We start from the raw sequence: 10,558 nt of genomic DNA, 5'->3' as shown, positions 1-10,558 counted from the left end.
GGAAACTGGGAAACTGAATGTTTTTCAACACATTGTATATGTTTAAATGATAATTTGATAATTTTGCTTTACCTCTCACCTTTCCTGATTATACAGGAATGGGGACACTTTTTGTGACCTTATTCCCATGTACCTTTCAAAACTTTCAGAATAAATTATCATCGTAGGAAGTTCTTAGCTTATTCTCCTTCGTTGTAGGTCCTCAGTTTTCCCAACTATGAAATGACAGGATTTGATTTAGATGATCTGTAAAGTACTTTCTAACGCTAATACTCACTGAGTCTTGTATTAGTAAGGTTCTTCAGAGAAGCAGAACCAATAAGATGGATCTATCAGTTGTGTGTGTGGAGTGGGGGAGGGAAAGAGAGAGAGACGGAGAGACAGAGACAGAGACTTTAAGGAACTGAGCTTGCACATCCAAAATATGCAAGACAGAGTGGCAGGCTGGAGACCCAGGGAAGAGTTAATGTTGCAGCTTGAGTTTGACTGCAGTCTGGAAGCACAGTTCTCTCTTCCTTGGGGAACCTCAGTCTTTTCTCTTAAGGCCTTCAACTTACTGGATGAGGCCCACTCAACGTCATGGAAGGTAATCTGCTTTACTAAAAAAAAAAAAAATCTGCTGATTTAAATGTGAATCACATCAAAAACAAAACAAAACACTTTCATGACAATATCTACACTGGTGTTTGACCCATAAGTGAGTGTCAGGCCTAGGCAAGATTACACATAAAATTAACCATCAAAAGTCTATATAGCAAGAAAATTTTGTGCTCTTCAGGGTCTGCTTCTCTAGATTGTGAATTATGTTTCAGGGTCATGAATGTAAATCGGGAAGGTGAAACTTGAGATCTGAAGCTGTGGTATGATTCAACATTGTCATGAATATTTGGAAGTAGATGTTTTTATTTGTAACAAACTTGTCCTAAGTAATACACTTTCAGGAAAGGAAAATGACCCATTTAAGTCTCTTTCCTATTGAAGACTTTCTCAAAATTTCCATTCTATAAAATACTGAAGGTACAATAACTTTCCGTAGAAAATCCACCCCATCTGCTTTTCCACCATTTTAGCATCTTATGGGAGGTTTCTTCTGAGCAACTAATACTTGTGGTGGTTATATTAATTTTTAAATTTGAACTAGTTTTTATTAAAAAATAATGCATTTAGATGTATATCAATGCTCATAACGGCACTATTCATAATGGCTGGGAAGTGGAAACAACCCAAATGTCCATTGACTGGTCAGTGGATAAAGAAAATGGAATATTATTCAGCCGTAAAAGTGAATGAAGTTCTGTTCATGCTGCAGTAATGATAAACCTTGAAAACATTATGCGTGCTAATGGAATAAGACAGTCACAAAAGGCCACATAGGATTCCATATATATGACGTATCATGAATGGGTCAACCCACAGAGTAGAAAGTAGATTGGTGGTTGTCAGGGGCTGCAGGGGACAGTGGCGAATGGGGACTGACTGCTAACGGGTACAGGGTTGCATTCTGAGGCAATGAAAATGTTTTAAAATCAATTGTGATGGTGGCATAACTTCGTGAATACACTGAAAAGCTTTGAATTGTGTCTGTTAAGTAGGTGAATGGTGTGATATCGAAAATATACCTTAATAAAGCAGTTAAAAAGTAATGTACATGTAGGAAAAGATCCCACCAATACTGAAGAATATATTCAAAAAGTCTCCCTTTTCATTTTCACCCCAATTTGCACTTTCCCCCCCGACCCACTCCCTACTAGTGATCTCTAGTCTTATTTCCCCCTAAACGCTGTTCTGTCCCTTGATTTTTCACTCAGTGATGTTTTCAGACTCTTTCTGTATCAGCATATATACACCTTGAACATTGTTTTGAACAGCTGTGTCTTACTCCTTTAAGTAGATACGTCAGAATGTATTTAAACATTTCCCTCCTGAGGAATCCTTAGTTCTTTCCAGTGCTTGTGAAAATGCTGCATAGACATTCTTTCATATCTGTTCACAAGGCAGTGCAAAATATATCCGTAGGATAAATTCTCAGACATGAAATTGTTTAGTCCAAAATAATTTTTAGATTTTGAGAGGTACCGGTCGCTGCACTGCCCTGTATGCTGGCGGGACCAATTTAGCCTGCCGTTGACAGGGCCTTAGGGTGCTTGTTTCTCCAAATTAACACTGGGTATTTTCAAACTCGTTAATCTTTGTCAATATCATGGATAAAAAAATTTCTCCTTTCAGTTTTTAGTTGTTAATGAAGTGGAACATCTTGTAGTTTGCCACAAGTGTATTTGCCTGTGAATTTTCTGTATGCTTTGTTCACTTTTCTATTCTATTATTGGTCTTTTTATTATTGATTTGTGAGAGCTCTCAAACATTAAGGAAATTAGCCCCTTGTCTCTGGGTTCTTGTCTGCTGCTAGAATTTCATACAATTTCATTTGTCTTTATCTTGTGTTTATGCTACTTTGTGGATGGGTACTTTTAAAAAGGAGTTGTTTTTCTTGCTTTCAGTAGATTGGAATGTGCAATGGAAAATACAGTCCAGGCTGAAATCACACATTTATATAACTTACTATTTTTCAGCAAAGCCATCAGGTCCGCTCTGGAGAAACCCTCACAGCACCAGTGGGTCACTACGCTACTTCACAGGTTGTTGTCCTCATGATATTGGATACCCCTTAGTTCTCACCCTGAAGTTTCCTTTTAGATAAGGGTATTTTTTTTTTGTGGTTTACTTTTTAATTGGTCACAGATTAATCAATGAAAACATGATGACACTGAACAGATTAGGGGTCTTTTCTCATTGTCAGGTCATTCTCACTTAATGCAGCAGCTGCCACAGTGCTCACATATTCGCTAATTTAACTGTAACTCCTTTCTCATATACCACACACATGATTTTAACATGGAGACACAAAATGCTTTAGAGTGGAAAGTGCAATTAAAAAAAATAAAAAGGCCTGACAGTAGTGTATTCGCTATTAGAACTACTTTCCTTCCTCCTTCCCTTCTTCTCTCCCTCATTTCTATTTTAGTTTTTTCATGTTTCCCTTTTCCCTTTCTTTCTTTACCTCCTCCTTTGTTCCTTCCCTCCCTCTTTGGCCACTAATTATGGAAGCTATACATATCCACAGTAAAATACACACAGTGGGGCAAAAGTAGGCTTACAGTTGTTCCTATGGAAAATAATATAATAATTAATAAATAATAATACAAAAATGAATTCTGTTCTGCATACTCACTACAGTAAACCTACTTTTGTCCCACCCTGTATGTATGTATGTACATAAATTGAAAGATATTTGATATATCCTCACTAACAGGATATACAAATGTAAACCCCCCACCACCCCTCCCAGCCAACTCTGTTCACGTGACCCAGAAAATACAAGATTTCTTAACGTATTTTTCTTGAACTTTCTATGGGAGTACAAATGGGTGTGTGGGTGGGTGCATGCAATATAATATATTATCTTATATTCTTTTAAGATGTACAAATGCATGTGGGTCCCTTAAGAATAATTATCTCAGGCGGTACACTGATTTGAGTGCTATCATTGCTAAAATTTTTCTTAGGGTTTCTTTGTGGCTATTGATTTTAGACCTTGGGAATTATCATGAAATGCTCTTACTGGTAGAATTTGTTTTCTTTGAAGATGGATTTGATTTGGGGGAACAACCAAATTGTATTTGCAGGCAAGTCTGTTGAATATAGGATTTTAAAATATGAGGTATGACCGTTGATCAAACGGATTTTTTAGTAAAGCAGATTTTTTTAAAGCAGCTCATAAACAAACACTGAAGATCATCATTAAGGAGGAATTTTAAAAATGTTTTGAGTAATGACAACCTTGTTTCTGTGTTTAAGGCATCACAAGGCAGCAGAATCCATGAAGGAGCCAAGGCTCATTGGGATGTATGAATTCTGCTGTGCTGGTTTCTGGATGTCAGAGTTTTGCTTACAAAGTTTGCCTTAGTTCCCCTCCTTAAGAGCCTGAGAAGCCTCAAACTAGGTTAGCAGTGTGGTACCTCCAGCTTGATTCTGCTTCTGACAGTAGCCCTGAGGGATATAATGACAATCTCAGAGGTGATGAAGAGCCCCCTGGATTTCTTTGGCGGTCTTTAATAACCTGTTGTACAGCGGCTCTTTCTATTTTTTTAAATCTATTTTTAAAAATGTCTGATTACAGTCTGCTTTTGGAACAGACATTGTTTCAGTTAAATTTATTTCTTATCTCTTCAGAGAAGCAAAATATGCATCTTTTTTTGACATTCTTTTTTATTTTATTTTTTAATTTATAAATCATGTTCATTATAGTGGTCTCAGTTTTTACCCCTTTACCCCCCCCCACCCCCCCCACCCCCCCCCCCACACTCAATTCCCACTCTGTCATCCATGTCCATGGGTCATTCATACATGTTCTTTGTCTAGTCCCTTCCCCTTCTTTCCACCATTGTCCTCTTTCCCCATCTCCTCTGGTCACTTCCAGTCTGCTCCATGTTTCCGTGCCTGTGGTTTATTTTGATCGTTAGTTTACTTTCTTGAATAGAGTCCACTTATAGGTGAGATCATATGGTATTGTATTTCATCAACTGGCTTAGTTCACGTAGCTTAATATTCTCCAGCTCCATCCATGTTGTCGAAAAAGGTAGCAGGTCCATCTCTCTATTTCTTTCTTAAATGCAGATTGATTTTATTTATTTTTAAATGTCAAAGTTAATTATAAAGTATCAAAAAATTTAAAACCATTATAAAGTCTCAGCAATTAAACAAACATGACACCTGCACAGAAATAATCAATCAGATCAATGAAATATAATGAGCATTCTAGGGGCAAATGTATATGTCTCTCTGACAATGTAATATATGATTAAGTTGGTATTTCAAGTAAATGGATAAAATAAGTCTTATTCAACAAATAAGGTGCATGGACCACTATTACTTGAAATAAAACAAATATAGAGCCCTATTTCACACATTATACAAGAAATATTCAGGTGAGTTAAAAATCAATATGTAGAATCTAAGGAGTTTTAGAAGAAAACAGAACTAGTATTTTCCATGACCTGAAGTAAAATATTCAACCCCAGAAGCTGTAAAGTAAATATTGACAATATGACTATATTAAACATTTAACTATATAGTAATATACACATAAAAAAAGGTAAAGGACAAGGGATGGAATAGAGAAGTACTTGCAACACATCTAAAACATGGTTAATAGGGGTTTTTTGTTTGTTTGTTTTTAGGGAAAAAAGTTCTACAAACCTTTAATCAATAAATGGATAAAGAATCCCAAAAAGTCATTTAAAGCTTTTTTTAAAAAAATATTAGAAATAGGCAAGAAATATACTAAAATAGGCTTAGTTTCAACAAACAGTAAAGGAACAATTAAAATGACATCATTGTCACAATCAGAATAATGAGTATTAAAAATATTGGTAATATCAAGTATTGGCAACTCTGAAAGGAATTGGGTATTCATAGAAACTTTTTCTTCATCTTAAAGCAGTCCTTTTACCATATTTTGCAGTGCTGGTTTGGTGGAGGTGTATTCTTTTAGCCTTCTTTTGTCTGGGAAACTCCTTATTTCGTCTTCCATTTTAATGGAGAGCCTTGCTGGGTAGAGCAGTCTTGGTTGCAGGCCTTTGCTTTTCATGACTTGGAATATTTCTTGCCAGTCCCTTCTGGCTTGCAGTGTTTCTGTTGAGAAGTCAGCTGCTGGCCGTATCGGGGCTCCCTTGTATGTTACTACCTCTTTCTCCCTTGCTTGCTTTAAGATTCTCTGTTTGTCTTTGATATTTGCCATTTTAATGATGATGTGTCTTGGAGTGGGGGCCTCATTGGGTTCCTCTTGAATGGGACCCTCTGTGCTCCCTGGACTTGGGTGACTTTTTCTCTCCTCCAATGAGGGAAGTTTTCCATCGTTACTTTTTCAGACAGGTTCTCTATCCCTTCCTCATCCTCTTCTCCTGGTATCCCTCTTATATGGATATTATTACGTTTCAGGTTGTCCTGCATTTCCCTCAATGCCTCTCCATGCCTTTTGAGTCTTTTTTCATTTTCTCGCCCTTTCTGGGAGCTTTTTTCTACCTTGTCCTCCAACTTGCTGATTCTGTCCTCAGCTTCATCTAGCCTGCTTTGGATTCCTTCTCCTGTGTTCTTCAATTCTGAAATTGTATTTTTCATTTCCTCTTGTCTCTTATTGATAGTTTCTATGTTCTTTTTCATGCTGATACAGTTTGCAGTAAGTTCCTCGTAGTTTCCCCGTAGTTTTTTGTAATTCTCTCTGAGCTCATTGCGCTTCCTTAGAACTGTTGTTTGGAACTCAATATCCGATAGTTTACTTGCCTCTATTTCATTTAGTTCTTTTTCTGGGGATTCCTCCTTTCCCTTCGAGTGGGGCATATTTCTTTGTCTTCCCATTATTTGTGAGACTCCTCTTTTGCTTCTGCTTCTTAAGTTGATTTCCTGACTTTGTGGTGTGAACTTCTATGTTTGGAGACTGGTGTTTTTTCTTTCTGGATCTGCCTCTGATGATGTCAGATGTCATCCTTGTCTGACCTTAGGCAGTCTGTTCCAGGCTTCCAGTAATCTACTATTTGTGGCTGTCTCCTTCAGCTGTTAATCTATTCACTCTGCACTCAGCGGGGCGCCTCAGGCAGCTTAGGCGGGGTGGAGTCCCTCCTGGGGGTGGGGTTGTTGGGTCCTCTCTAGCTACAGCCATATGGGGGAGGAGTCAGCACTGGGTTCCCGCCAGCTACTCTCTCCATTCTCTCCTCAAAGCCTCTGTCCCCAGTCTCTCCTCAAGTGTCTCCAGACCTCTGTGCGCCCCCTTTAGCAAGGGATCTACTGTCTGTGGCTGCCACTCTGCACTCAACAGGCAGCTTTGACAGCACAGGGCGGGGTGGAATCCCACATGGGGGCAGGGCTGTTGGGTCCTTTGATGCTGGTGTCACTCAAGGGGAGTGGTTTCTGGCTGAGCAAGATGGCTGCCGCCGCATGGGGGATGATTTGGCACAGATATCCTGCCAGCTACTCTCTCAGTTCTCTCCCCCAAGCCTCCTTCCCTGTCTCTCCGCAGGCGTCTCTAGCCCACTCTCCCCTGCCTTTGCTGCAGACCAGGGTAAGCGGCTGTAAATAAAAATTTATGAGTGGGCCCTTTAAACAGTTCTTTGCATCTCCAGCCGCCTGTCTCTGGCATAGAGCAACCCTGCCGCTTTTCGCAGCTGGCTGTTTTCTGTGTACTTTTGGGGCTCTGGTGCTGTGGGCTAGAGATCCCTGCTTATGGATTAGACCCTGCTCTTCTCAGGGGGATCCAACTGGCTTTTCAATATCCTTCTGGTGCTGCCGCCCGTGGGTGCCCTGCCCACCTACTCGAGCCTCCACCACACTCCTTACTGGTTAGATTGCACTAAAGCCGATTTTTCTGTTTCTGAAGTTACAAGACTCCTCTCTCACTATTGTTCAGTTGTTTGTTCCACGTGATTTCTGCACAATTTAGTTGTAATTCCAGGTTGGTCCTGGGAAGAGGTCAGTGTGGCTTCTACTCACTCTTCTGCCATCTTGATTCTCCACAAAATATGCATCTTATGACATTATCATCATTCACATTAAGCTACTTTCAGGGGGGAAAAAAAAACTTTTCAAAAGCTGCCACTTGATGAAATCATTATTATGTCCTAATGTTGAAGAATTCTTTGCTTAAAGACTCTTCTGTTTTCATTAACTTTGATGGCCAGTATAGAAGCTTAAAATTTCTATTAATGAAGGGTACAATAATAATTGTTATTTTTTATTCTGTAACATTTGCAGCTTCTAGGTGCGGTAGAAGTAGGGAAAACATTTCGATGTGATTATAAAGAGGATTTGTAGTACTGTGTGTGGGGGATGAAAGAAAGTAAACATAAAAGCCACTCATAAGAAGTGAGCCTTGGTTTCTAAGTATGAGAGAGCAGGCAGGAGGAGGGCAGTTATTTGGACTTCTAATAAGAGCCCTGGCTTTCAAAATGAAGGACAGTGTTCTAAATTAACTGCATATTTCCTTCTACATTTTTTTTAGATCAATGTGATGGGCCTTCCCTGTGTTGACTAACTGTTTTAGGTACGTAACGGTTCAAGTCTGCAATAAAGCCTTTCATCAGGCAGCCCCAGTTCTTGCTAAATAAGGACTTCCATGCTCCTTTCACTGCTTTGTTCCTGTTTAGCATATGGCCTGTCACTGTGACCGAATAGGTAAAATATGGATAAAAGGGTCTTAAAATGATTTTATTGAATTTATGTTAAAATGCCATTTCTTCTTTCAAAGAGCATGTGTTGAATACCTACTATGTGCCAGACACTGTGGCAGTTACTGGTGATAGAGAAATGGAGGTACAGCTTTTCCCCTCGAGGAACTCGGTCCGACGATAGAAGTTAGAGTAGGAAAGATCTGATCTCCAGGGCAAAAAAGTATAAAAGATGGTGGCAGAGAAGTGTCTGCATGGTGTGGATTGACTATACTAAAGACTTCCTCAATCTCCACTTCCATTAAAAAAATAAAAATAAAAGGCAAACCTGAATTTAAATCTCAGCCCAACCTTTTAGTAGCTGTAAAACCTGGTGAATGTTTTCTGAATTCCATGAGACTTTGTTTTCTCTTTGTACAATTGAGACAATAATAATAATTACCTAACAGAATTTAGATGGGCTTTATAATTTATGCATATCATGTGACTAGTGTTTTTTGAGCAGTCAGTGAATGGCAGCTAGGATCACAGTTATTAATATGTAATTTGTCTATAGGGATTGCATGATGTGTGCCTGAGTTTTTTTATTTTCAGATACAAGATTTTTACAATTTGAAAGGTGACAGACGTTAGAAAAGAAAATGACTGTATTTCCCTAAAGCCTTACACTTCCTTGTAGATCACACCAAACATGCTTTTATGGTGATGCATTTTGTATCTGTTGAGCATAGCATGCATATTATGCTGGCCTTAAGCACAATAATTTCACTTGCCACTTAACTTCTGTCAGAGACATTTTTCCCTTCACATGTCCTGTGTGAAAGGTCCTGCCAAGAAAAGCTGTGCATAGAAAAGGGTTACCCCTTCCCTCCTCCAAATGTCTTCTTTCTATTCTCTGATACCGTCCCCTGTCAAACTGAAGCCTTGAAATTGGACTCACTTTAGGACATGAACGCCAGCATTGAATAAAGAAACAAAAACACTTCAACCTGACCTATGGCAGAAACTTATATCTGCTGTTTTCCTCTCTGTCCTTTACTGGTTTTGTGCTTTCTGTACTTAATGTGAAATATTCCGGTATTGGGGAAAAAATAACCAAAGTAGTTGGTCATTTATAGATGGATTTTTTTAACTGCCTGAATTTTCTGGAGCTTTTTGACTTTATGGTATGTTGGTACAGACTTAAATGTATTTTTCACATGAGAGATAATATTTGTTTTGGAGAAGGAGTGTCAATTTAGTTGCATTTTTTAACTGAATATTAAACCTAAATTTATTTTTGGTTTATTACTTGTTAAAAACCCAGTGAGTAGTTTTACTTCATTAGTAAATTCAATAAAGACATGGACAGCACATTGTATGTATATTAACAGATACATGTCTATCATGCGCTAGCTATTGTGATATACACAAAGGAAGCTGATACAATGTTACCCTGCTTCCCCCATCATGAAGAAAAGTCACATTGTAAACATAAACTTATTATAGAAACCTGGTGAATACTGCGATAGAAATTTGAACAGAGAAAATAAGACAATTAGCTAATATTCAGTCACTTAAGAAATATTTCTTGAGCACCTACTATATGCCAGTCAGCATTCAAAGTGCTAGGTACTTAACAATGAAATAGATAGATCCAGTCTCTGCCTTTATGGAATTTAAAGTTAAGAGAGAAAAAATAGCTATAAATTAAAATCGTGATAAGTATGCTGAAGTATAGTTACCAAATGTTGTGCAAAAATATATCAGGGGCCTTAAACCCAGTCTGGTGGGCAGGAGGGCTTCTCTAATGTTCATCCTTCTGGAACCTTCTCTTTTGCTGAACAGGATTGTAGCTAGAGATGGTATAGGAGGTTTAGTTGATTTTACCTTGAGCCTACCCTGTGACTAAATTCTGACATTAGTTCAGTATCACTGTAGAACTATGGAATTTTTAAAGGTAAAGAGGTCCTTAGAACTCATGTAGTTTGGTGGGGTTCAATTTTACCTTTTATTTATTGAATTAATTTTTGAGGTAACATTGGTTAATAACATCATATAAGTTTCATTTATACATTATAATTCAATATCTGCATACAGTGTAACGTGCTCAACACCCGAAGTTTAGGTCAAATGCATAGTGAGGGATGGAAAATTTGACCTTTTATTTTTTTTAAGCAACAGAAACTTTGTTTTCGAGGCAGCATATCATAGTGGTTAAGAGCATGGATGGTGGAACCAGGCTGCCTGGGTTCCATTTTTGCATCTTTTATTTACTGGCTGCAAGAACTTGGGCAAATTACTTAACTTCTCTGTCAGTTGGTTCTGTCATCAGAAAAATGGACATCTGCCCAGTGAATTGC

The sequence above is a fragment of the Pteronotus mesoamericanus genome, unplaced genomic scaffold (genome assembly GCF_021234165.1).
Source record: "Pteronotus mesoamericanus isolate MK-2021 breed Mesoamerican mustached bat unplaced genomic scaffold, CSHL_Meso_final contig_40, whole genome shotgun sequence".
In the NCBI taxonomy this organism is placed as follows: domain Eukaryota; kingdom Metazoa; phylum Chordata; class Mammalia; order Chiroptera; family Mormoopidae; genus Pteronotus; species Pteronotus mesoamericanus.
The sequence above is the reverse complement of the archived record's forward strand: the minus strand, read 5'-3'. Positions refer to the sequence as shown.